The sequence below is a fragment of the Cetorhinus maximus genome, unplaced genomic scaffold, assembly GCF_964194155.1.
Source record: "Cetorhinus maximus unplaced genomic scaffold, sCetMax3.hap1.1 HAP1_SCAFFOLD_162, whole genome shotgun sequence".
Classification (NCBI taxonomy): Eukaryota; Metazoa; Chordata; class Chondrichthyes; order Lamniformes; family Cetorhinidae; genus Cetorhinus; species Cetorhinus maximus.
The window spans coordinates 425,428-448,051 of NW_027596150.1; the positions used below are offsets into that span (position 1 = coordinate 425,428).

The 22,624-nt window shown below is 46.6% G+C and overlaps 1 protein-coding gene and 1 long non-coding RNA gene across 2 annotated transcripts in view; one reads left to right on the forward strand and one right to left on the reverse strand.

The window, feature by feature from the left end:
- pfas (phosphoribosylformylglycinamidine synthase) overlaps positions 1-1,581 on the reverse strand; it is a 112,296-nt gene extending 110,715 nt beyond the window's left edge. The window contains exon 1 of the mRNA XM_078534953.1: positions 1,454-1,581. The gene's annotated coding sequence lies outside the window, so the exon portion shown is untranslated. The remainder of the gene's footprint in view (positions 1-1,453) is intronic.
- A 196-nt stretch (positions 1,582-1,777) lies between these two features.
- Positions 1,778-11,034, forward strand: LOC144672944 (uncharacterized). Its single transcript, XR_013574216.1, has 3 exons — positions 1,778-2,010; positions 5,743-5,942; positions 10,838-11,034. It is a non-coding gene; the product is annotated as an uncharacterized LOC144672944 (long non-coding RNA).
- Positions 11,035-22,624: the final 11,590 nt, after the last annotated feature.

Consider the following 22,624-nt stretch of genomic DNA (forward strand, 5'->3'; position numbering starts at 1 on the left):
CTGAACATGCTATCCACATAGCTCTGTCTCGTGGATGCACCACAGTGACTCCAGCTTTCGCTCGAGCTCTGAAACCTTGAGCTCAAGTTTCTGCAGCTGGCAGTACTTCCTGCGCATGTGGTCGTCTAGGACACCAGGAGCGTCCACGACTTCCCACATATTACAGGATATGCATTCCACTCGACTGATCTGCCCTGCCATGTCTTCCCTTATGTTAACTTTATTCTACATTGAATTATTTATATTATTTTATTATATTGGCCCTAATTTTCCCTTATTCCTGGCACTTCTCAGTTAAATCCAAGTACAGATACTTGTTTAAAAATATTACACTTTTCTAATTTACTCACCATGTCCAACCTACCAAGGCTGCCGATCTTCTTTCTGAGGAAAGGTAGAAAAGGAAAGTAGCACCTCCGCCCTCCACACCGAAATCCCTCAGAAATCTCTGTTCTACTCTCATCGCTTTTCACGCTGTTTTTATAGCTCTTCTGCTCTGCTCTAGGTGCTGCTGTCTGCCTGTCCCAGGTACTCCTCTCTCACTCTATAGATTTATATATCTATATTATTAGTCACTCACCCTATAGATTGATATATTTAGATTATTAGTTACTCACCCTCTCACACTATAGATTTATATATCTATATTATCAGTTACTCACCCTCTCACACTACAGATTTATATATCTATATTATTAGTTACTCACCCTCTCTCACACTACAGATTTATATATCTATATTATTAGTTACTCACCCTCTCTCACACTACAGATTTATATATCTATATTATTAGTTACTCACCCTCTCTCACACTACAGATTTATATATCTATATTATTAGTTACTCACCCTCTCTCACACTACAGATTTATATATCCATATTATTAGTTACTCACCCTCTCTCACACTACAGATTTATATATCTATATTATTAGTTACTCACCTTCTCTCACACTACAGATTTATATATCCATATTATTAGTTACTCACCCTCTCTCACACTACAGATTTATATATCTATATTATTAGTTACTCACCCTCTCTCACACTACAGATTTATATATCTATATTATTAGTTACTCACCCTCTCTCACACTACAGATTTATATATCCATATTATTAGTTACTCACCCTCTCTCACACTACAGATTTATATATCTATATTATTAGTTACTCACCCTCTCTCACACTACAGATTTATATATCCATATTATTAGTTACTCACCCTCTCTCACACTATAGATTTATATATCTATATTATTAGTTACTCAGATAAAAGCAAAATACTGCGTGAAGCAGAAAATGCTGGAAAACCTCAGCAGGTTTGACAGCATCTCTGAAGAAGAGTCATATTGGGCTCGAAACGTTAACTCTGTTTTTCTCTCCACAAATGCTGTTAGACCTGCTTGAGTTTTTCCAGCATTTTCTGTTTTTCTTTCTTATTAGTTACTCACCCTGTCTGCCGCTCACTCTCCAATTCAATTCCACGCGTGTGGAAAGCAGCTTCCGCTGCAATGAGGAAGACCGATGATGTCACGGATGAAGCGACGCCAGATGGGTCAAGAAACCCTCATCGCCATCTTTGTGAAGGATTAGGGTCGCCATGGTATCTCGCCATGAAGGAGCGTATTCCCCCGGCCCCCGCTAACCCGCCATCTTGGTGAAGAAGCCGAATCGCTCCACGTTATCCCGCCATCTTAGTGATGGAGCACAACCTCTCCGCGTTAACCCGCCATCTTAGTGAAGGAGAGCAATTTCGCCGCGCTAATCCGCCATTTTAGTGAAGGAGCGCAATCACTCCGCGTTACCCCGCCATTTTAGCAAAGAAGCGGAGTCTCTGACAGCGGGGTTCCTGAACTCCGAGCGGTTCCGCCTTCTTCCCAGTTGAAGGTGGGTTTTTTATTATCTCAAACCCAATCTGAAGAGAGGATGCGCAGGAGCGGAAGCCACCCGGAGAGCGTCCTTGTTCCTATGGAGACGGTGGCCAGGAGGAGGATGAAGTTCACTTCAGGTTTGTGTCAATGCGCACAGGCAGGCTGGGGATGACAGCTCTCCTCTAGCCACTGCTAGTTTTAAACCTGAAATTGATGTTTTTAGTGATCCAGGGTTTTCAGGGATATGGAGTTTGCTCGCGGATGTTGTCCTCGACGTCTTTTGATGAGAAGTTTGATTTAGTGGTTTTTGTGTTTGTGATGGTGTTTAATAAACCAGCAAATAACTGACTTGTACCAAGATTGGAACACAAGGTTTCATACAGGCAACCACAGCATGGACAAAAAGGTTTGCCAAGGGACAGAGAGCACAGAGTATTGGTGTTTTCTAGGTTGTTTGGAGGGAAGTATGGCATTCCCCTGGAATAAGGACATCTGTTCTTTTTGACATATATTAATGATTTGGACTTATGTAGGCACAATTTCTCATGTAGTGCATGACACAAAAGTTGAAAATGTAGGGAACAATAAGGACAGTAGTTACCAAAAGGCAGACATAGACAGATTAATAAAATAGGCACATGCAGATTTTAACATGTGAAGTGATACAATTTGGTACGAAGAATTAGAAGAGGCAATATAACCAAAATGGTAAAATGTTAAAGGAAGTGCGAAAACAAAGAGATAAGGGCGCATATGTACATAAATTTTTCTTCTCCGTGAATTGCCACCTGGACAGAGAGAGGTTTGTGCACTCTGACGATCGCTTTAAGCAACGCTGTTGGGAGCTCGTTGCTTCTGGTAGGGCCACCCATGATGGCAAGGTTATGGAGAAGGTGCCAGAGGATGTGAAGTCCCAAAAATTCCTCAATGGCAGAATAGGCGAAGAAAGACTGCTTCTCACTGGCTGTGAAGGCAGAAGAAGGCTGCAGTGGCAAGGTGGTCCCAGTCATCATGGCTTGACACATCACCAAAATCAGATTACCAACTCATCCAGATTGTGTGGATACTGAGGACACCTGTAAGGTCCCCCACATTAAACAAAGCCACACACAGGCTTCTTCTGTTTGCCAAGTCCTGGGGTGATGGAGAATTGGTGACGGGGACAGGGCTGTGAAGGTGGGAGTCCCTAGTCAAGAATGCATGAAAGTTTTTAGACACCTGTGTTGGGGCAGAGGTGTCTTTGAGTAGCAGCATCTGTGACTGAGGAGTCTTTAGGATAACCTCTGCTCACCCCAAATGAGAGAGGGCTAAAAAGGTGCCCTAAAAATAGTATGTTCCACTTTCTCCTTTGGGGTCACCATCTTCGTGGTCAAAGGAAGAAAACTCTAAATTTTGCAACTTAGAATTTTAGAACACTCATGGATAATCGCAAGAGTGGCTGCCCAGGAAGAAGAACTGCAATTGCACCATGTGAACTATAAAGAATCCAAATTGATATCACTGCTCTTAATGAGGCCTGCCTCCCTGAGGAGGGATAACTGAAGGAACACCTTCTACTCAAAAGGAAAGGCTGATAGCGAGCCTCATGTCCAAGGAGCTGATTTGCCATCCAGATGCAATGCCAGAACTCCCCAATTGTATAAATGAAAGAAATATGACATTTCACCTACAGCTCAGCCGTAGCCAACACAACAGTGTCATCAGGGCATATGCACCGATCTTTGACTCCGATGAAGGTGTAAAGGAAAGGTTCTATTCTGACCTTTGTTAAGTCCTCACATCCCAAAAGAAGAAAAGATCATCCATCCGGGGGACTTTAATGCCAGAATTGGCTGTGACCCCACTGTATGGGGTGGGAAAATGGGGTGTGGAAAGCCAACACAAATGGCATTCTCCTGCTGACAAAGTATGCTTAGCATTGCCTTAATATAACAAATACCCTCTTCCATCAGAAGGACAAATGCAAAACCACGTAGAGGCATCCTAGATCAAAACACTGGCCCTTCCTGGATTATGTCATTGTTCAGATCAAAAATCTAAGTAATGTCTGTCTCACTCGATCGGTGTATGCTGGACAGATCATTGACTTTTCGATTGGTGATGAACATCTGCCTAGCACTAAGACATCACAGAACCCATCAGTCCAAGAGGAAGAAGATCAAGGTTTCAGCCCTAAAGCAGCCCGACCAAAAATAGAATTTCTAAATGCAGCTCACAACCAATCTGGAAAACCTTCACACATCTAACTCAATTCTGGAACAGTGGGATGGAATAGACTCCTGTGCACAGATCATTAGGTTCAGGCATCATTGTCACCAGGACTGGTTTGACGAAAATGAGGCTTAAATATGTGATTCCTTGGAATAAGCCCAAGCAGCCTTCATTGTTTGCCAGAACAACTCACGGTCACAAGCCAAGAAGGCAGCATTCCAATAGTTCAAAGCTGATGCCCAAAAACAACTCCAGAAGATAAAAGACAGGTGGTGGGAAGAGAAAGTCTGGAATCCAACAATGTGCTGGCCATCATGGCAGGCAAAGCTTTTTTGGAGCCATTTATAGACCAAGGTCAAATAAACTAAATCCCCTTCCTGTTTCTCTTCTCAAGAATTACAATACCTTTTGGCAATGCTGGACAGGACATTTTCAACAGCTCTTCAATTTCGAATCCGCAGTGGCAGCTGATAATCTCCAGGCTAATCCCAGTACTTTGCTGGTTTACCCATAGACTCTACAAAATTGATGGGAGGGTTGCAGCAAGTAATCAAATAGATGAGAAACAACAAAGCCAATGGCATTCCAGTTGAGATCTTCAAAGCTCGTGGAGTTTTGCTCACATCCAGACTCCATGCATTCATCCAATGAAATTGAGAGAATGACTCCCCACTCCTGCGCCCCACCTCCACTGACTTCAGCAATGCGGCAGCTGTAACTATCTTCAAGAAGGGAGGGAAATCATGCTGTGGAAACTATCGAGGTATTTCCCCCTTGTCCACAGCAGGGAAAATCCTAACATTCAGTCCCTGAATAGCCTGCGTCCTGTGGCTGAGGAAATCTTTCCAGGGACACATTGTGATTTTTGACCTTCCAGAGGAACCTCTGACATGGTCTTTGCCAAGAACAATGCCAAGAAACACCAGGAACTCTTCATTGACCTGACTCAGTAAATCGGATTGTGCTCCAGAGATTTGGATGTCCAAGAAGTTTCATCACAATTCTGCAATTGCTTCATGATGATATGACTGCAACAGCCTTGAGTGGGAGATCTGAAACAGACACTGTGAAGATCCAGGTCAGGGTCAAGCAAGGCTGTATGATCGCCTGCATACTATTTACAATCTACCGGACAGTGGCTAACCATTCAAAACATGCAGCACCTAGGAGTGCCTCAGTATGTAGGCATTATGCCTGCTGCCCAAGTAGCATGCACAGACCTGCATAATGCATTGCTTGTGGTCACATCATAGTTGCACATTAAGAGAATAATATCCCTTCTGGTTTATGAAAGGCCCTATCTGTCCTTAATGGCCACATTATGCCCTGCACCTTTGGAAAACTGGCAATACTGCTGAAGCACCTGGCTCTATCAGCCTGGTGTTGTCATCAGTAAATCAAATAGATTCATGGGCCCACTTGAACAGTGCATCCGTCACCAGCTTGATGCGGCGATGTGCGGGTGGCTGCAAGATCCCACACAGGTCTCCAGATAAGGCCCAGAAGGACCTTAGACCATAAGACATAGGAGCATCTCTACCTGTCATCTGTCCTCTTCCTATGTCCTCCTCCCTGGGACACCTGTGAGATAATGGCATTCTGTATCAGGTCATCTGACCTGCATTTTCACACCGTTTTTCTTATTTTCTTCTATGCAGGCACACAGGGTCGTTCCTTGGCCCGAAGAGCGAAAAAAGACTGAACTGCCCACATGTGATCAGTGCCTGGCCGCCGCATGCATGGGAGACCCAAGGTTCATCGAGAACTGGAGTTCCTGACTTCCGAACTAAAGAAAAAGTATTTGCGTTTCATCACAACCGCATGAGGATGTCATTCTTCTTCTAGATTGCCCTTCCAGGTAAAGAGTTGTTGCTTGTTGCTTGATCTGGGTTCTCCTACAAGTTGTGTCTTATTCAGGTCAGTGGTATTGATGTCGTAGAGCCTGAGTTCCCAAGCAATGCAATGCTCAGACCTGTCACAGCTGGGGTTGTCCGTAAGGGTCCTGATGTCCTGAACTTCATTTGAGGAGTGGAAGATGCCTATATGTAAATTCTTTTTAGGTGCAGGCTCTGGGGGAGGAACGTGCACATGGTGGCAATCATCAGGGCCCGTGCCTTAGGGGGGAAAGGATCGGGCAGCACTGCCCCATCTCTTACTGTGTCACACCTCATCCTTCTGGGACAAAGTGTTGTCATATAAGTGGCTATTGGAGCAAGAGCTTGAGTTCACGTGGCTGTTTGTTGTCACCACCAGGGTGCAATCTGGGTAATATAATCCACCCTTGGCAGTGCTCTCACCCTCCCACACAGACTCAGTCACTCACTCCCAGACTCAGTCTCACACACTCACTCTCATTCATTCACTGTCAGACACACACTCTCACACTCACTCATTCACTCCCACACACACTCTTAGACACTCTCACACACTCTAAAGGCCCCCTAAAGGACTACAGGGATCAAGATGATCGAGTGTGCTGGAGAGGCCTTGAGGACCAGTGGTTGTAGCAACAGCAAGGCCCAGGGCAACTGGAATGTAAGACAGGGCTGGGAGAAAGCACATTTTGCCACCTTCACAGCCATCCCAAACTGCTCCTCAGTGAGAACATTTCCAAATCTCCCAGGTGAGTGAGTTAGTGCCAGTTGTGAAAGACCGTAGGAGGAATTAGAATGTAATTTTGAGTACCCCCAAAATATAAAGGATATAAAAGTTATAGAAAAGTGGCATTCTGGTTCACCAAGATATTATGAGGGAGGCAGAGTTAGGAAGAGAAACTTAAGAAGTTTAAGCTTTTTCACTAAATCCGCAAAGAGTGAGTGAGTATGAGATGAGTGTGTGTGAGAGAGTGAGTGAGTGTGAAAGTGAGTTAGTATGAGAGGATGTGTGAAAGTGAGTGAATGTGACAGTGAGTTAGTGTGAGAGAGTTTTTGAGACTCAGTGAGTGTGGTAGTGTGCGAGAGTGAGTGTGGGAGGGTGCGTGAGTGAGCGTGTTTGTGAGAGTGTGTGTGAGTGAGAGTGTGTGAGAGGGTGAGTGAGTGTGATAGTCTGTGTGAGAGTGAGTGAGTTGGAGAGTGAGTGTGTGTGAGAGAGTGAGTCTTTGTGAGAGTGTGTAAGAGTGAGTGAGTGTAAGAGTCAGTGAGTGTGTGTGGGAGTGAATGTGAGAGTGAGTGAGTGTGAGAGTGAATGAGTGTGAGTGTACGTGAGAGAGTGAGTCTTTGTGAGTGTGAGAGTGGGTGTGTGAGAGTGAGTGAGTGAGCCTGTGAGAGTGAGTGTAAGAGTCAGTGAGAGTGAGTCTGCGTGAGAGTGAGTGTGAGAGAGTGAGTCTTTGTGAGAGTAAGTGAGTGTGAAAGTGTGAGTGAGTGAGTTGAGGGTGTGAGAGAGTCTGTGAGAGTGAATGAACGAGACTTTGTGAGAGAGAGTGAGTCTGAGTGAGTGAATATGAGAGTGTGTGAGAGAACCTGTGAGAGTGTGTGTGAGTGAATGAGTGTGAGTGAATGAGTCTTTGTGAGAGTGAGTGAGTGTGACTGAGTGTGTGAGAGTGAGTCTTTATGAGTGTAGAAGAGAGTGTGTGTGAGAGTGAGTGAATGTGAGAGTGATTGCGTGTGAGAGTGAGTGAGTGTGTGAGAGAGAGTGTGAGTGAGTCTTTGTGAGAGTAAGTCTGTGAGAATAAGTGTGAGAGTGAGTGAGTCTTTGTGCGTGTGAGAGTGTGTGTGAGAGTGAGTGTGTGTTTCTTTGTGAGAGTGAGCCTTTGTGAGTGTGAGTGAGTGAGTATGAGAGTGTGTGAGAGAGTCTGTGAGAGTGCTTGTGAGGGTAAATGAGTGAATCTTTGTGAGAGTGAGTGAGTATGAGAGTGAGTGTGTGTGTGAGAGAGTGAATCTGAGTGAGTGAGTATGAGTATGTGTGAGAGAGTCTGTGAGACTGTATGTGTGAGTCTTTGTGAGAGTGAGTGAGTATGAGAGTGAGTGAGTATGAGAGTGAGTGAGTATGAGAGTGATTGAGTATGAGAGTGAGTGAGTATGAGAGTGAGTGAGAATGAGAGTGAGTGAGAATGAGAGTGAGTGAGTATGAGAGTGAGTGAGAATGAGAGTGAGTGAGAATGAGAGTGAGTGAGTATGAGAGTGAGTGAGTATGAGAGTGAGTGAGTATGAGAGTGAGTGAGTATGAGAGTGAGTGAGTATGAGAGTGAGTGAGTATGAGAGTGAGTGAGTATGAGAGTGAGTGAGTATGAGAGTGAGTGAGTATGAGAGTGAGTGAGTATGAGAGTGAGTGAGTATGAGAGTGAGTGAGTATGAGAGTGAGTGAGTATGAGAGTGTGAGAGAGTCTGTGAAAGTGCATGTGAGAATGAATGAGTGAGTCTATGTGAGCGAGTCTTTGTGAGTGAGTGAATGTGAGAGTATGTGTGTGAGAGTGAGTATGAGAGTCTGTGAGAGTATGTGTGAGAATGAGTCTTTGTGAGAGTGTGTGTGAGAGAGTGAGTATGAGAGTGTGAAAGAGTCTGTGAGACTGTGTGTGAGAGCGGATGAATGCGTGAGAGTGAATGAGTGTGTGTGAGAGTGAGTCTTTGTGAGAGTGAGTGAATGTGAGAGTGTGTGTGTGAGAGAGCGAGTCTGACTGAGTGAGTATGAGAGTGTATGAGAGAGTCTCAAGTGTGTGTGGGAGTGAATGAATGAGTGTGAGATTGAGTGTCTGAGAGTGAATGAATGAGAATGAGTGTGTGAGACTGAGTCTGGGACTGAGTGGCTAAGTCTGAGAGTTAGTGAGTGTGAGAATGAGTGAATGAGTATGCGTGAGAGAACAAAGAACAAAGAAAAGTACAGCACAGGAACAGGCCCTTCGGCCCTCCAAGCCTGCGCCCATCATATTGCCCGTCAGCTAAAACATTTTGCACTTCCGGGGTCTGTATCCCTCTATTCCCATCCTATTCATGTATTTGTCAAGCTGCCTCTTAAACACCACTATCGTACCTGCTTCCACCACCTCCTCTGGCAGTGAATTCCAGACACTCACTACCCTCTGCGTAAAAAACTTGCCCCGCACATCACCTTTATAGTTTTCTCCTCTCACCTTAAATCTATGTCCCCTAGTAATTGACTCTTCCACCCTGGGAAAAAGCTTCTGACTATCTACTCTGTCCATGCCACTCATAATTTTGTAAACTTCTATCAAGTCATCCCTCAATCTCCGTTGCTCTAGTGAGAACAATCCAAGTTTCTCCAACCTCTCTTCATAGCTAATAACCTAAACTAATAAGAGTGGGTGAGTAAGTATGTGTGAGAGATTGAGTCTTTGTGAGATGAGTGAGTGTGAGAGTGTGTGTGAGAGTGAGTGTGTGAGAGTGGGCAAGTGTGAGAGTAAGTGAGTGAGTGAGTGTGTGGGAGTGGGCAAGTGTGAGAGTAAGTGAGTGTGTGTGTGACTGAGTTTAAGTGAGTGAGTATGAGAATGAGTGAGTGAATGTGTGTGACAGTGAGTTTTTTTGAGTGTATGAAAATGAGTGAGAGTGAGTGAATATGTGTAAGAATGAGTGAGTATATGTGAGTGTGCGGGAGAGTGAATGAATGAGTGTGAGGAACAAAGGGACCTTGGCTTGTGTGTGTCCATAGATTTCTGAAGGCGGAGGGGCATGTTAGTGCGGTGGTGATAAAGGCATATGGGACACTTGCCTTTATCAATCGAGGCATAGATTACAAAAGTAGGGTAATCATGTTGGAGTTGTATAGAACCTTGGTGAGGCCACAGCTGGAGTACTGTGTGCAGTTCTGGTTGCCACATTATAGGAAGGATGTGATTGCATTGGAGGGGGTGCAGAGGAGATTCACCAGGATGTTGCCTGGGATGAAACATTTAAGTTATGGAAAGAGGTTGGATAGACTTAGGTTGTTTTCGTTGGAGCAGAGAAGACTGAGAGGCGACCTGATCGAGGTGTACAAGATTATGAGGGGCATGGACAGGGTGGATAGGGAGCAGCTGTTCCCCTTAGTTGAAGGGTCAGTCACGAGGGGACACAAGTTCAAGGTGAGGGGCAGGAGGTTTAGGGAGGATGTTTGGAAAAACTTTTTTACCCAGAGGGTGGTGACGGTCTGGAATGCGCTGCCTGGGAGGGTGGTGGAGGCTGGTTGCCTCACATCCTTTAAAAAGTACCTGGATGAGCACTTGGCACGTCATAGCATTCAAGGCTATGGGCCAAGTGCTGGTAAATGTGATTATGTAGGTAGGTCAGGTGTTTCTCACGTGTCGGTGCAGACTCGATGGCCGAAAGGCCTCTTCTGCACTGTGTGATTCTGTAATTCTGTGATTCTGAGTGCGAGTGTGTGAGATTGAGTGTGGGAGTGAGTGAATGTGAAAGTGAGTGCGCAAGGGAGTTTGTGTGTGTGAGTGTGAGCGAGTAAGTGTGTGTGGGAGATTGAGTCTGTGAGAGTGAGAGTGTGAGAATAAGTGAACATGTGTGAGAGTGAGAATATGAGAGTGTGAGAGAATGAGTTTGTGAATGTTCTTCTCATTGATAACGGAGGATCCTGTATGGATCGGAATATTTGGTATGAGGTTTAATATAGTAATTTCTCCTCTCTTTCCACTAAAACAATCCTCAGTTGCTGCACAATGGTATTGATGCTGTGATGAAAGTTAAGCTCAGAGAGCAGCTTAAGAATATTTTGAAATATATATTTAACGTAATTGTAAAATTCATTAATGTGTGAGAAGAACTGAAGACTATCTATCATCAGATAGCATTAATGTCTTCTCTCACAGCCCAGGTCTATGTTCTCACCATTTTAAGGTTCATTGGCTATTACACAGAACCAGTCGGAACTCCTAGCGTGGCCCACCTGAATGGAGGTTTGGGTAACAGCAAAATCTGAAGCGTCCCTGTAAAGCTGAGAATTTCAGTACAGCTTCCTGTGGAAATATTGTGCAATTGACCAATCCATCAAAAAATGTTTAAATTAGTTCAAGAAGCTATCAATTAAATTTTAAAATAAAATTGACTGAGGACTCCTTTGATTGTCAAACTTAAGTGGACCCTGAGTTAACTTCCACATACTCACAGAACATCCCTTGAAACATGGATAGACTCCCAGAAGCACAAAGTAAACTTTAATAAACGGACATAATGAACCTGTCAACATTAGCAGCGTCAGAGAAACAAGCATTCAACATTAACTGACTCTCAGAAATACTGCAAATATTAATGGAATCAGAAACAGGCTGTAAACATTCAGACTCCTAGAAACACATTGTGAACACCAACACTCAGAAAACAGCCCTGTCAAAATTAAAAGACTCACAGAAACATTGTAAACATTAGATGAAATCAGGAATGGTCTGTAAACATTAACAAACTCATGGAAACACATTGTAAACATTAACAAACTCATGGAAACACACTGTGAACATTAACAAACTCATGGAAACACACTGTGAACATTAACAAACTCATGGAAACACACTGGCCAGAATTTTACATTCGGCGTGCGGGCTCAGCGGGAACTGACCCGCCTGTGATCAGCTCCGCACCACGATTTTACGCGGGCAGGCCAATTCAGGCCAGCCCAGTGTAAGACACAACAGCGGCAACAGCGAGAAGGGACGGGTGGGGGCGGGAGCTCAGTGTCCGCCGTGTCCAATGGTGACCTGGCGGCCAATTCAAAAGCAGCCGCAGCAGCCATGCTAAGACTGCCAGTGATGCAAATGCACCTCGTGATGGAGCTTGTTACTAGTGAACACGGCAGGCGGGAGGGCAGGTCGGCAGGATAGTTAGCCCCGCGTTTTTCTGATGAGTGTCTCGCTGACCTCCTGGAGGAGGTGGCAGCACAGTGAGAGATCCTTGTCCCCAGGGACAGGTGGAGGAGGCCCCTCACCTCACAAAAAATGCCTGGGAGGGGGTGGCATCCAGGGTGAGCTCCCAGGATGTGGTGAGGTGCACATGGGTGCAGTGCTCTAAGCGGCTCAATGATCTCCTGCGATTGGGAAGGATGAGTACCGTGTTGGCATGGGTCACTTAGCACAGCAATTAGGAGCTGCCCACCCGCCCCACCTTGGACCTCAGAGGCCTTAGAGTGTGAGTGGCAAATGCCAATGAGGCAGCATCTGGGCAAGGGAATGAGCCTTGGCTGCTTGGAATGAGTGTCTTGCGGCTCCAGGGTCACGAATCGGCTGAGCCCTGCGAGGTATTCCTCATTTGGGGTTGGCCAGGCTGCGATGGCAATGCAGGTACAGGGTGGACTAATCAATGCTCCTCTGTCCTTTCAGGAGAAGACATCCCATAACAATGCTGAGAGGTAGCGTCTGGCGGAGGACTGCCACACCTACTCATCCTAACTTGATATGAGCAGGAGGCCCTGGAGCTGGAGAGGCGCCATGCACCTAGGTCAACCGGCTGCAGTGAGGTTGGGGCACCACAGGGAGATAAAAGTGCAGTTCACTGAGGTCAGAATGTCTGTAATAGCAACCATTCCACTGTAGTCTTTATATTGATGTGAGCCTCAAACATGGAACCCCATTGATAATGGAAAGACGAGGGCACCCTGATCCGGGTGCCAGGCATGCACAGTAACTGTGTAATGACTTCAACTAATGACATATCCTTGTTCTTCCTTTCAAGCTCACCAGCAGCCCATCGGGGTGATGAACCTGAAGGCCCACCACTGACCCCAGAGGACAGCAACCATCAAAATGCATCTGCGTCACACCCTTTCAGCCTAGCAGGCACCAGCGCAGATACCAGCACCTCGGTGGACATTACAGCGGCGGCTAGTATCTCGGTGCACATCGATGAGAGCACTTCACACTCGCCTGAGATGCAGGCAGAGGCAGGGCGTCGGCAGTCAGAGGACTGCTGGGGTCCAGGAACATGCTCAGTCAGTGGCTGATGATGGGCCTTTGGAGTCATCCCTGAGGCAGCAGATGCTGGAAGTGCAGCAGGGTGTGCGGGAGGATCTGGTGGTGATACATGAGGGAATGCGTGCCATGGTCTCCGTTGTGGAGGAGTCCATGTGGAGCATGAGCAATGCAACGAGCCTCATGGGCGAGTGCACTGCCTCCTTCATGGAGAGATTGGTGACTGTCATGGAGAGGCTCCTCCAGGAACTGAATCAGGGGTTCCTGGAGATGCGCTCGGACCTGCAAGCCCTCACAGCGGCAATGACCTCAGCTGGTCAGTGTCAATGTGGGAGATGGATTGGGCACCCAGCATCCCAGCAAGGTGCCCATCCATCAATGGTGAGCAGGGAGGTCCAAAGCGACCTCACGTTGGTGCACAAGCTGCTTGTCATTTCTGCGGGCTCCTATCAGGGCGCTCCGGATGAGGGCAGCAGTTCCTCCACCCCTCTGCCAGTGACAGTGGCATCCGATGAGGCTGCAGCCACTGGGGAGATGCCAGTCATGGCACTGGCAGCTCCCTCCCAGGTGGGGCCAGCACAGGCTCCACAGGCCAGAGGACAACCGCCAAGGTTATCAAGGCCAACAGGACAGCAGAGTCAGCAGGCTGTCTCCAATGCCAGTGCCAGTGAGGGTGGAGCACCGAGACGTAGCGCCCGCAAGCAAAAACTTAAAGCACCTTAAGCACAAGATGGGCTTATCACTGGTGACTTTTTTTTCCCCACTTTTATGTTAAATGTTATTTGGTGTGATGGATAACACCTATCAGTTTAATTTGTATTATGTTTGCCAGGCACCAAGCATTATATGTGTTTCTGTTCAACAAGCCTCTGGGTGCTTCATTCGTTCTGCAGGTGCAGGGTAACCGGTGATGTTATGACTGACTTGTTTGTCGTTGAACTTTATTGAAATGGCACATAGTGCGTGTTGTTCACCAAGCAATCGTTCCTGTCAGGTATCGAGTATGGAGCCTGTAGCCCTAGCATGTGGTAGTGGTTCTTATTTGGTAGGCTGGCTGAAGGAGCATTGGATCAAAGCGTTCCGGGTGCCCCTGCCTCCCTGGAGGTTGCCCAGGTCAGCGTCTATCCCCTCAGCGTTCTCCTGAGCATGCTCATCCTCGGACTCACTACTGGACTCATCATCTGTTGCCAGAGCAGCTGTGTCAACATCTTCTTCCTCGACTGCGTCCACCCTTTCCAGTGCCGGATTGTGGAGAGCGCTGCATGCAACCACTATCAGTGACACACGATCTGGGGGCTACTGGAGTGCGCCCCCAGTACAGTCCAGGCGTCATAAGCGCATCTTGAGAAGACCTATGGTTCTCTCTACCACCGCCCTTGTGGAGGTGTGGCTCCTATTGTACCACTGCTTTGCCTCTGTTCTTGGATTGCGGAGAGGCGTCATGAGCCACCTTTTGAGGGAATAGCCCTTGTAACCCAGCAGCCATCCATCCAATCGGGCTGGAACACTGAAAAGCCTCGGCACCTATGAGTGTCTCAGGATGTAAGCGTCATGGGAGCTGCCTGGGTACCTTGCACAGACTTACAGAATCTGCATCCTATGGTCACACACTATCTGCACATTCATGGAGTGGAATCCCTTTCTGTTGATGAAGGCACCTGGCTCACCCGCTGGTGACTTGATGGCCACATGTGTGCAGCCGATTGCACCCTGGATGTGGGGGAACCCAGCAATCGCTGCAAAGCCTCTGGCTCGCTCTGCCTGGCTGGCCTCGTCCACGGGGTAGTGAATGAAAGTCAATGCACGGCTGAACAGAGCGTCTGTCACCAGCTTGACATGAGTGTGGACAGCTGATTGGGGGACTCCACAGAGATCACCCAATGACCACTGGAAAGAGCTGGAGGCATAGAAGTTGAGGGCCACTGTGACCTTCAGCGCCACTGGCTTGGGGTGTCCACCCACACAGTTGCATCTGATCTCAGGGCCGATCATCTGACAGATGGAGGTCACTGTCTCCCTTGAGAGGCGGAGCCTCCTTCGGCATTGCATCTCAGACATATTGAGGTAGCTGCATTGCCGCCTGTAAACTCTGGCAGCAGGATAGTGGCGTCTTCTGCGGCCCCTTCTGCCTTGGACTTCCTGTTGGCCCTGCGCCTGTCCTCCCAGAGGTCCCTCTCTTTCAGACTGAATAGGGACACCTGACCTCCTCCCCCTTCTGGCCCTCTCTTTCTCCTCAGAGGAGGTGCCTCCAGCGGAGACCACAATTCCCATTCCAAGGGTAAGGGTGTCTGATACCTGGAAGGCCCCTACCGTTATGACTCCTCTGGAGTCCTGAACTGAAGCCTTTTATTTCTGTCAAAGCAGCTCTGAAGCGAAATTAAGTTGTCCTGTTCACACAAGCAAGCAGCAGCACCTTATAAGCTAAAATACAAACAACTTGCATCAGCAAGCCCACTCACCCCTCTGATTCATGAGGCTTTTGAAAATGTGGCCTACCCGCCTGCCTGTTGCGCCCGTGCAACACCCTGAAAATCGCACGAGCTATGGAAACTCCAAGACAAGTGGTGTCTCAAAGGCCTTAACTGGCCTGTTAATTAATGGCGGGCACGCCTCCGTTTTCATCGCACGCCCACCTAGCGAAATATCGCGAGGGTGCGTGGTGACGTCGGGACATACACCCGATGTCATTGCACGTAATGTTACACTTGGTGCCCGCTCAACGTAAAATTCTGGCCACTGTGAACAGTAAGATTCACAAGACAAGCCTGTAAACATTAAGACTCATAAAAACATATTGGCTGGGATTTTGCCAACAGCACGTCATTCTTGATGTAACTGGAACTGTGTGCCATTCCACTTTCTCTCTTTTTGCCCTTTCCCACGTGATTATAATTAAAATTCTAAATGCCATTGCTGTGCATGGAAAACATGTGTGATTTAGCGGGAAGCTTCGTATTGGTGAAACCCGCTATCAGTTGACAATGCTGCATCTACATGCAGCCAATGAAAGAGCCTCCTGTTGAAACAGAGAGGTTATGCGTCAATGCCAGATTGAGACTGCCACATTAGTTGAAGAAATGCCTGACCACTGAGTCAGAGCAGCCCCATGGTTCAGTAATGGCCCCCTGCACATTCTCCTCAGGGAAAGGCGGGTGGTTCTCTTTCCTAACGATGACACCAGACCAAGGCTGCCTGGACAGAGGTGGCAGAGGCAGTGAGCAACCATGGGGTCATTTGCCGAACCTGAGTCCAGTGCTGGAACCAGGTCAACCTACTCTGATCCGTCAGAGTAAGTGCCTGTGTCACAGCTTCAATAGGAGTCTCTCATGTGGTACTCAATATCTATGTGCGAGTGGGCAGAAATGCCAAATGAGTGATCAGCCTTAGTGCCACATGGAAATTGAGGTCAAAGTGCCTGGAAGTTTGCTTTTGTGTGCGCTGTAACATGTGAATGACAGGGTCATATGTGTGTTGGTGATGCATGCAGACAAAGGGGTTAGGTTGACATGTCACTAACTCTGCACTTTGTCATGCAGAACAAGCAGATCCACAATGCGAGGGAGAGGAGGAATTTCTGACCTAAGATTTCTTACAGCAGCCGAGGAAGCAGTGATGAACATCACTAGCAAGGAGGGAATGCAACAGGAGATGGCAGACGGTGAGGCTTGACTGACCAGTAGTAAGGAGGAAGAGGTAACCATCCTGGAGGTGGCATATGGGCGCACAGGATGATGCAATGAAATGTGAAGCACTCTGATGATTCAAAATGTGACTCTTTTTGTTCTCCACTACAGGTCATCACCATCTAAGGACCAGCATACAGCCGTGTGAGGATCCCAAAGATTCCAGCTCTGGGGGTGAAGCAACTAGAGGGAGCACCGTCAACCACCTCATCACAAACCTCAGCCAGCACAGTTACAACCGCATGGTCCAGGAAGGGTCAAGTGTAGATTCAGGAGAACAATCTGGTGAGCACACCATAGACACATCCCAACAACAGAGGGAGGATGTCACTGATAGTTCCCCAGATGACTGGAGAACTGCTGAGCCCCATGCTGATGACAGGTCTCTGGTCATGGCCACAAGAAGCTTGCTGGACATGCAGCAGAGGCCTGGGGAAAATATGGCAGAGATGCCAGGTATTGAGGAATCCGTGCATGCCATGGGTTTGGCCATATCTCAGGTATTTGAGCAAATGGCTTCATCGCTGGAGAGTGTGGCAACCGCCATGAGGAAGCAGGTTGAGAATTCAACTATTTGCATATGACCTGCACTACATTGCTCTACCCAAGGGCTCAGTGCAGCACTGGGTAGGCGAGAGGGGGATGAGACCTCTGGACTGCCCTCCAGGAATCCCTACTCTTAGGGAAAGGGAGGTGCATTTGTGCACCCAGATCAAAGAGGAGCACATGCCAGCTGCCCTAGGGCCTTCATCTCAGGACACCCCCATGGTTAGCAGCATCTCCTCATCCCTTCCACCCTTGACCAACAGGTGAGGCTGAGGGGCACACCCTGCACCAGTGCTGGAGACCCCCAGTAGGCTGGAGTCCTCAAGGACCCCAGGCCTCCAGAAGACACCCATCACGGTTATCCAAGGCAATGGAGAATTAAACTGAGCAGACTACCTCCACCTCAGCTGTTGATGTCAGGCTAGCACCTAGACATAGTGGTAGAAAAAGAAAATCAGAGAAACAGTGAGCACTGAGAAGATTTTTCCACATCTGTCTCACTTTTTAAATTTTGCACAATATAATTTGTTTGCTGTAATTGTTTAAATTATTGAGACCTCTCGGGGACTGAGATAGTATCAGATGTAACAGTCATGGCCCGCTCCATGTTTCTCACAATGTGATGACTGGACAGAAGACAGGGATACAGACATTATTCCTGAATCAGATGTGTTACATTTCTGTTCTTTATTGAATGTTGATGTTACTTCTGTGATGATCATTCTGTGGAACATGGCTTAAAAAGCAGGCACAGCTGGCCCTCGTCTTTGCAGTTAAGTGGATATGATCCCCCTTCACTGACAGTGGGTGTTAATGAGACAGGTGTAGTTGCATTCAAAGTACTTTAAAGATGGTGCTGGATCAGAATAATTGGCCAAGGCAGGCCAGTTATATGGATGTTCCACAAACCCTTGTTACCAGCATTCACTAGCAAGCGTATGTGATGAAGCATTGCTCCCCATTCTATTCTAGGCGGCAGAGTAAGCAGGTTTATCATTTACTTGGCAAGGAAGGATGGCAGGGCTAGGTCTACGCTCTAGAAAGGCAATGGAGGTCTAGAGATGGAGCGATGGTCATGCAGATTGTTTATTGTTGTCTGAACCTTGTGTAGATCAGGTTGTCCTTGGAATCCCTTGCACGTCTCTCCATTGCCCTGGCACCCATGAAAGCTTATTTGGATTTAAGGATCCTCCTCATGCTCTGACAAATCCGCATCATCTGAGGACGGCTGATATTCCTTGCGCCCTTTCCCTTGCAGTATACAAACATACAAATTTGGAGCAGAAGTAGGCTACTCAGCCCCTCAAGCCTGCACTGCCAGTCAATAAGGTCATGGCTAATCTGACTGTAACTTCCTGCCTACCCAGATAACCTTTCACCCCTTTGTTTATCAAGAATCTGTCTACCTCTGCTTTAAAAAATATTCAAAGACTCTGCTTCCATTGCCTTTTGAGGAAGAGAGTTCCAAAGACTCACAACCCTCTGAGATAAAAAAATTGTTACTTATCTGTGTCTTAGATGGATGACCCCTTATTTTTAAACAGTGACCCCTAGTTCTAGATTCTCCCATAACAGGAAACATCCCCTTCACATCCACCCTGCCAAGACTCCCTTAGGATCATAAAGGTTTCAATAAAGTCACCTCTTACTCTTCTAAACTCTAACAGATACAAGCCTAACCTGTCCAACCTATCCTCATAAGCCCATTCCTCGTATTAGTCTAGTAAACCTCCTCTGAACTGCCTCTAACACATTTACATCATTCCTTAAAGAAGTAGACCAATACCGTACACAATACTTAAGATGTGGTGTCACCAGTGCCCTGTACAACTGAAGCATAACCTCTCTACATTTGTAATCAATTCCCCTCACAATAAATGATAACATTCTATTAGCTTTCCTAATTACCTGCTGTAGCTGCATACTAACCTTGTGTGATTCATGCACTAGGACATCCAGATCCCTCTGAATCTCAGAGCTCTGAAATCTCTTACCATTTAGATAATAAGCTGATTTTTTATTCTTCCTGCGGAATGAATAATTTCACATTTGCCGACATTATGCTACATTTGCCAGATCTTTGCCCACTCACTTAACCTATTTATGTTCCATTGTAGCCTCCTTATGTCCTCTTCACAACTTACTTTGTTCCCTATCTTTGTGTCATCAGCAAATTTAGCAACCATACCTTCAGTTCTTTCATTCAAGTCATTTATAGATTGTAAACAGTTGAGGCCCAGCATTGATCCCCGTGGCACACCACTCATTACACCCTGCCAACCAGAAAAAGACCTATTTATGCCTATCCTCTGCTCCGTTAGCTAGCCAATCTTCTATCCATGCCAGTATGCTACCCCACACTATGAGCTTTTATTTTCCGCAATAACCTTTGATGCGGCACTTAATGCCTTCTGGAAATCTAAGTACAGTACATCCACTGGTTCCCTTTTACCCACAGCACAATTGGCTCCTTCAAAGAGCTCCAATAAATTGGTTAAACATGATTTCCTTTTCACAAAACCATGCTGACTTTGTCTGATTGTTTTGAATTTTTCCAAGCGCCCTGCTATGACATCTTTAGTAATAGCTTCTAACATTTTCCCTATGACAGACGTTAAGCTAACTGGCCCTTAGTTTCCTGCTTTCTGTCTCCATCCCTGTTTGAATAAGGGAGTTACATTTGCTATTTTCCAATCTAATTGGACCATCCCCAAATCTATGAAATTTTTTGAAAATTAAACAATTGAAAAAACATCAACTATCTCCCTAGCCACTTCTTTTAAGATCCTAGGATGAAGCCCATCATGACCTGGGGATTTGTCAGCCCAACTATTTGCTCAGTACCATTTCCCTGGTGATTGTAATTTCCCTGAGCTCCTCCCTCCCTTCCAATTTTTGATTTACAGCAATTTCTGGGATGTTAGTTGTATCCTCTATGGTGAAGACCGATGCAAAATACCTATTCATCATCTTATTTTCCGTTATTAATTCCCTAGACTCACTTTCTATAGGACCAACGCTCATTTTGTTAACTCTTTTTTTATTTAAATAGGACCATTATTTATATATTATTTCAAATGATATAGCATGCTTCTGTAAACTTTCTTTGCCTGTCTGTGTTGCAGCACCAGGCTGTACAATGCACAGCAGACCACTATTGTTCATGACGCTCTCTGGGGTGTGTATTGCAGAGTCCCTCCAGACTAGTCAGGGCAGCAGGTGTATTTTAAGAAGCCCAGTGGTGTGTTCGATGATGGCTTTGATGGACGCATGGACTTGATTGTAGCACTCCTCTGCCTCGCTCTGGGGAAGTGTCACTGGCGTTATCAGCCATGTATGCAGGGGATAGCCTTGGCCATTGAGGATCCAACCAGCAACCTGGGCTGGGGCTTCAACAAGCTCTGGGAGCCGTGAGGTGCACAAGATGTATGCATCATAACAGCTCCATGGAAACGAGCACAGACTTGCATTATTCCTCTCCTGTGGCCACACACCAGTTGCAAGTTCATGGAGTGAAACACTTTAGGATTTACAAATGTATCTGGCTGTTCCTAGGGAGCTTTTATGGCCACATAAGTTCACGACACCTTAAATCGAGGAAACTCAGGAGCTTCACTAAACATGGCTGACCATGCAGCCTAGCTGTCTTCATCAGTGGTGAAGTGGATAAAATCACTGGCACAACTAAATAGGTGCATAAAGAAGGTGTCTAATGCCCTATGTATGCCAGCCTGTGAGATGCCACATATGTCACCTGTCACACCCTGTAAGCCACCTCTGGCGAGAAATTGAGTGCCACTGTAACTTTGAGGGCCACTGGAATGGGGTTCTCACCAAATCTTTGCAGCTGCACATCTTGATGTGCAATCTGACATACCTCAGTGACCATTCCCCGAGACATCCTCGGACGTTTCTGGCCTTGCCTCTCTGACATCTGGAGATAGTTTGTTTTTATTCTCTGGTTGCATTGATGCACAGTGGGAACAATAGGAGCAGATAGCCATGGAGGTCAAGCCAGTAGTCTAACTGCGAGGACAAGGGTGCAGTGCCACAAGAAGCCTGATGACCTCACGAGTGACCAGTGAATGCATCTTCAAATGCCATGTCCAACCAACTGCCCCATAAGCCTCACAATCCATCATTTCACAACACCCATGACCCTCACCTACTGATTATCTCCATGGCTCATACCTCACATCCACAGCTTCACCCCAGCCCTGTACACTTGGCACTGCTGAAAGTCTCAAACCGACATCTCACAGCTTGTGCACTGTCAGTTGTTTAATCATGACAGCCAGACCACCCTAACAGATTGCATCACACACATTGACACACTTCTTTCTCCCTTGCAGGATAAGGTGGCGTACAACCAGAGGCAGCAGGATCTAACTGGCAAGGGACAGGCACAACATATCATTGGACTAGTAATCCAGAATTACGAGTTCAAACCCCACCCTGGTAGCTGGAGAATTTAAATTCAATTAATACATCTGGAATAAAAAAATTAGTAGCAATGAAACATCTTTGCACGTCGTTTCATGTAGAGCTTGAAGCCCAAGGTTTCTGTGATGGTCAACTCCATTAGTATACTTGCAGACCAAACCATGATGCAATATCAGATTGCTGATGTCTCAGCTTTCATTGCAGAACTCACCCAATGTCTGAGGGCTGCAGTGGAACATGAGACCAAGTTATGCAAGTGCAGCTTATTGTCATGCAGGCCAGACTGCCATCATCATGGCGACAGATACCAGTGCCCAAAAGGGATATGCAAGATGTCACCGCAGTCCAGCAATCTGTCTGCTAACACATTATTAGGATTGCTGAGGCACTGTTCTGGGGGAGTGACGAGCGGTATCCATGGAGCACAAACCTATTGCCTACCCTCAGGATGATAGCATTCATCCTCCCACCACTCCCACTCTTGGCCAGCGGCTGTTGGTCATCCAGTTTAGATTGCTGCTGTCCATGCTGAGTTGGTACAACCTAAATTTGCTTCATCTCAGGCCAGAGTCGTGTTATGTCATCTCACAGGTGATCGCAGTCACCTTTACGAGCACCGCCAATACTACCTCACCCTACTCTGAGGCTGCAACAGCTGGCAAATTTCAGAGATTTTCTCCTTAGTGAAACAGATGTCACACACACTATTCTTCACTGAGATTGAGACAAGAAGAATTACTGCCCGAAGACAGCTTCTTGCTAAGACCTCACTTCTCCTTCTCCTTCTTTGGGAAATTCATTCTTCTCTGTGTCACCTTTGCTCAATCTCTCTATCATGCTTAGGGGGATGACTGGGAGTAAGTGTTCTGTGCAGAATCCTCAAAGTCAGAATCAAGGTCTTCACCAATGTCATCAACTTCAAGTAGCAGTTCAAACCATCAAGCATGACTACTAACTCAGCAAGAGCCAGTAGAAATCAATCAGTAACTGAGCAACTAAGCTGGGAATAGAACACATGTTCAACTGTGCCAG